Below are 5851 nucleotides of genomic sequence, written 5' to 3'. Positions count from 1 at the left end.
AAGAGAGAAAGAGGGAGAGAGAGAGCTAATGAAATTGTATTAACAATCTTATTCAAATCCCTAGTACAATTTGTGAGATGCCTATATACATCTGTAACCAACTTCACTCTAACTAACTAACTACCCTATTACTGTTACAACAGAGTGTAGCGTATTTCAATAAGTACAATTACTTGCTGCTATACTAACATGCCTTGTACACTTCCCTAATACAGATGTCTAACAATTTTCTTCAAGGGAATTCAAGAAACAGTCACTTTTCTCTTTCTTTTTCTTCTAATCTTTGTTCACAAACTCTTTGCTGTCTGCAATGGAGGGGATGACACAAAATTAGACAAAACTAATGCTTTCTAAGAGGGAGGGACCAAGTTGTTGCTTAGAGAGTGATCTTAGCTCTCAAGAACATATCATTGCAGTAAAATTTCTTACGAAACGAGACCTCAACATTGATGCTATTACTAAAACATTCACTCTACTTTGGCGATCCAAGAGCGGGTTTAAGGTTTGAAATCTCGGAGATCATGTAATCCTATTCATCTTTGGCAACGCCTCTAATGTGGATATGGTTCTTAGTGCTGAGCCTTGGAGCTTTGACAAACATCTTGTGATCATGCAGAAATATGAAAAAAGTATTGTTGTGGATGAATTGAAGTTTAATAGGACTCTATTCTAGGTGCGAGATCATGAGATCCCATATAAATATATGAATGTCAAGGCCATTGAAAAAATTTGTGATGTTGTCAAACATGTTATACACTATTGATCCTGCTAAAACAAAGGGCGGTAACTTCATGAGGATTCAAATGGGGCTAGATGTCTCTTTACCTCTATGTCACAGCTAAGGCTATCCACGAGTTAGTCCGGGTCGGTTTTGGCCTCAACCCGAACTTGACCTGCTAAGGTCGAGTGGACCAAAAACAAACCCGCAACCAACCGCTGACCACCACGGGTCGAGTCAGTCGGGCTCAGGGGAGCAAACAGTCGGTTCGGTCGAGTCCGATGATAAGCGACAACGAGCGGTGGAGAAGATCTATCTTCGTCGATCTAAGTTGAAAGGTAATCATATCTAACGGATTATTGCCGGATTTGAGTAGATTGGAGCCCAATCTAACCAAGAATAGCAGGATTTGTGTAGATCTAAGTTAGATCTAACCCAATGCCACCGGACTTGAGCAAATTTGAGCGAAGGAGTTGAGTAGATCTTGGCTAGATTTGAGTGAATTTGAGAAAATACCACCAAATCTGAGTGAAGGAAGACCAAGGGTGGTCGGATCGGAGCTAAGGAACACTAGAATGTCGTTGGATTTGGGTAATTTTGGCCTTTTTTTAGCATTTGTTGGTCGAATCAGATGGCTTGGGTTTTAGAGAGTGAAACCCGCCACTCACCCTGCTGGAATCGGGTTTTAGAGGTTAAGACCCGTCACCGACCGTCGGAGGTGTCAGGTTTGGTCGTGACGGGTCAATTTGGTCGGTTTCGGTCGGTTTGGTTGGGTTTCCGGGTTGCTTGGACAGCCCTAGTCATAGTTGAGTTATCTCAGTGGAGAACGACAAGAAATCATGGATAACGACAAGAAATCATGAATAACATTCAAATATGAGCGCCTCCAAAATATATGCTATTGGTGTGGCCAATTGGATCATTCTGATAGGGACTGTGATATCTGGTTGGAGAGTGAAAGGAGCCTAACCAATGATCAAAAGCAATTTGGCCCAAGTCTCCATGCACCACCATTCTTTCCCTCGCGAAGAAGTGTTGTCACAATGCGTTGCAACCTGCAACTGATCCAATGGCGATGCACGACTTGGAGAAGATAGGTCAAACAAAAGGCTTTCGTTTAAGGCAAGAAACTAATAATTTTAATGCTCCTAATAAATCGCTAAACGTACAAGCATTTAGTGATAAGAAAGATTACATTTCTTCAAATATCCCACAACATCCAGACTCTTTTAATCGATATGTATGATGCTAGCTGTGAAGATTCTGCAATGGCTCAATCAAATTCCATCAATCCTATTCAAGACACGGCCTAGTTAAATTCTAGCCATCAAAGCCCCATTAAAGAAGTCGAGTCATGTGAGAAGCATGATACTGATAGGGCAAAAAAAAAAAAAAAAAAAAAAAACAGGCATGTGAACACGTCTAGCTAAGGCAGGCACAAGTGTTCACAATAATGAGCACATTGAAAACGTAGGTGGGGCAAAATGATTTTTTTCGTAAATGGATGATCATTTAGAATTACCTTGCAATAAAAAATAGGTTTTGAAGGATGATGTTGTTTTCTCTTTTCCATTGATGGAGGCTGATAATCAGTCCTGCCAAGAATTATGAATTTCTTAGTGTGGAACTGTCATGGATTTGGAAACCTATGTACAGAGAAGGTGCTTGGAAATATTATCCAGGCAAAAGATCCCTCTGTTCTATTTTTAGCCGAAACATGGGCAAATAAAGCTAGGCTAGATCATATTCTTCACAACATTAATTTTGATCACAAGTGGGAGGTTTCGAGAGGTAGGAGAGGACGTGGACTGGTACTATTTTGGAAAGATGAAGCAAATGTAACAATTGAGGACTCTCTCAAATATTTTATCGATACTACTTTTGATAAAAATTTGGCAATGGAATGGAGGTTCACAAGCTTTTATGGGGAGCCTAAGACTCATAGAAGAATTGAAGCCTGGAACAAACTGAGGGGCTTAAATTCTAGGCTGAATGTACCTTGGCTTTGTGCAGGGGATTATAGTGAAATCATTAAGAAAGATGAGAAATTGGGAGGTGCTTTGAAGAGTCATAATCATATGTAAAGTTTCAAAGATGTTATTGATGAATATGGTTTCATGGATTTGGGATTTGTGGGCTCTAAATTCACATGGAGTAAACACTTTGCTAATGGTCACTTTATATGGGAAAGATTGGATAGAGGTTTGGCTAATAATGAGTGGCTTCTAAAATTCCCAGGCTCTCGAGTTACTCATCTCAGATGTGACTCGTCGGATCATGTTCCTACTTTCATCAACCCCTCTAGTTTGGAGGCTCCACCTAGGAAAAAGGTGTTTCATTTTGAAGATATGTGGTTGTCTGATTATTGTTGTGCAGAAATAGTAGAGGTGGCCTAGACAAATGGAGGAGAGAGTGATATCTTGAAAAAAATAGATAAATGCAGCAAAGATTTGTAGTGGTGGGAGAAGAATTGCTTTGGGAATGTGAGGCAAGAGTTGGAGAAGAAAAAAAATTGTTAGCAAGAGTAGAAGTTGAAGCAATGAGGTGTGGAAACAACTCTTGGGTAAAGTTAATGTGTTGTTGGACAAAGAAATTTGGTTGTGGAGCCAAAGATCAAGGGTTCTATGGTTAAAAAAAGGTGACAACAACTCGAAGTTCCTATGACAGGGTGGAGTAGGTTTTTATGGAGAATCTTATGAAGAGAATGGGCTTTTGTTCTAGTTGAACTGGTTTAATTATGGAGTGTGTACGCACTGTCTCAGATTCAATTCTTGTGAATGGCAAGCCAAAGGGGTCAATTAATCCAACAAGAGGAATTAGGCAAGGGGACCCCCTTTCCCTTTTCCTATTCCTCTTCCTATTATGCATTGAAGGGCTGCACGGCTTATTTAAAAAAAGCTGCAAGAGCTAAGGAGATTAACAGCTTCTCCCTCTGTAAGAGAGGTCCAAAACTAACTCATTTATTTTTTGTAGATGATAGTCTTCTTTTTTGCAAGGCTAAACCCCAAGAATGTGGAAATGTGCTCAATACTCTTTCTAAATATGAAGTTGTATCTGGTGAGAAAATTAATAGAGAAAAGACAGCTCTTTTCTTTAGCAAGCTCACTGATGATGATACTAGGCAGGAGATAAAGAGGCTTTTGGGTGTTCAAGAAATAAAATTTTATGAGAAGTATTTGGGGCTTCTAGCTTTGGTTGGTAGGGGTAAAAAGGCAAGTTTTAACTACATCAAGGAGAAGGTATGGAGGAAATTGCAAGGGTGGGAAGGTAAACTATTGTCTCAAGTAGGAAGAGAAATCCTAATCAAAGCAGTTGTCAAAGCCATATCGATATTTGCCATGGGTTGCTTCAAACTTCCTTTGGGTCAATGTCATGACATGGAGGCGATGATAAAAAAATTCTTTTGGGGGCAGCGAGTTGATAAGAGAAGAATCCATTGGAATAAATGGTTAGAATTGACAAAATCCAAGCTAGCTGAGGGGATGGGTTTTAGAGATCTTGCTTTGTTCAATGATTCTCTTATTGCCAAACAAGCTTGGTGACTCATGCATAAAACAGGTAGTCTCTTTTACAGGATCTTCAAGGCTCGGTTTTTCCCTCAATGTTCATTTATGGAAGCAAAGGATTCAGCGTCTAGGTCATATGCTTGGAAATATATTCTTCAAGGTAGGGATGTCATTAAAAGGGGATTAAAATTTCGGGTTAGTAATGTGAAGAATATCTGGCAGCACCATTGGCTTCCCATTAAGCACCCAACCTTGGTTGTTTCCCCAATCATTGAGTCCATGGAGGATGCAACAGTTGATTGCTTAATTGATGAGAACTTAAGACAATAAAATGATGGTAGATGGGATTTTCATTCCTAAAGAAGCCGAGCTAGTCAAAAAAATTCCACTAGCCCGAATTGCTACTAAGGACTCTCTATTTTGGCCTCTCTTTGATGATGGGCATTATAATTGCAAGTCAGGTTATTGTTTTTTAAAAGAGATGGAAGCTGATATTGATGGGGAAGCACCACCAGATTTAGACAAGAAGCTTTGGAAAGGCATTTGGTCCTTGGAGGTTCCTAATAAATAGAAAAACCTGGTTTAGCAAGGCTGTAGAAATTCCCTTCCTACAAAAATGAACCTAACCCGAAGAACCATCATAACCAATCCAACCTATGACCACTGCTTATCTAACATGGAGGATCCGTTGCATGCTCTATGGGGTTGCTCGGGATTGGATGAAGTGTGGAGTGAGGGGGATCTATGGGGTTTTTGATCAAGAGAGTGTTTTACAGAATTCAAATACTTGGTCAGGTGGATCATGGAAAACAGAAAGACACTGGAACTCTTTACTATTCAAGTTTGGTCGATATGGAATCAAAGAAACCAGACCTGCCTTCATCAAGCATGCTGCCCTACAAGGATAACTTGCATTAGGTCACCAAAGAACGATGGGAGAAGATAAAGCCTGCCAACCCAACGCCAAGCCCACGTCAACCACAACTGAAACCTCGATGGGCAACTCCTCCAATGAATGTTTACAAAATAAATTATGATGGACAGGTCTTTGCTGGAGCTAATAAATTAGGTATAGGAGTGGTGATCTGTGACTGTTATGGACAGATTATAGCTGCATTAGTGCAACAACTGGGGCAAGCGTACCAACTTTTGAATGTCGAAGCACTCCATCTCGAGGAATCCAGCAAGGGGACCCATCATCTCCTTATCTCTTTATTTTGTGTATGGAAGTTTTGGGCCATTTAATTGAGGAGAAGTGTAAAGATAAGGTTTGGATTCCTGTCAAAGCTTCTAGAAGCAGAATTGCTTTTTCCCACCTATTCTTTGCAGATGACCTTGTACTCTTCGCAAGGGCGGATGGCAGCAACTGTTCAGCTATTAGGGAGGCTTTGGATGTGTTTTGTATCAAGTCAAGCCAATCAATTAGCGAAGCCAAATATAGAGTATTTTTCTCTCCTAATGTGGATAGAGACACTCGGGAGGCTCTTTGTGACATTTTGGGGTTTTCTTCAACTCCTAACCTTGGCAAATATCTGGGTTTTCCTATTATGCATTGAGGATCCAACAGCCAAGATTTCAACTTTGTCCTTGAAAGAGTCAAGTAGAAACTAGTAAGTTGGAAGGCCAA

The sequence above is a fragment of the Quercus lobata genome, chromosome 5, assembly GCF_001633185.2.
Source record: "Quercus lobata isolate SW786 chromosome 5, ValleyOak3.0 Primary Assembly, whole genome shotgun sequence".
Lineage (NCBI taxonomy): Eukaryota > Viridiplantae > Streptophyta > Magnoliopsida > Fagales > Fagaceae > Quercus > Quercus lobata.
The sequence above is the reverse complement of the archived record's forward strand: the minus strand, read 5'-3'. Positions refer to the sequence as shown.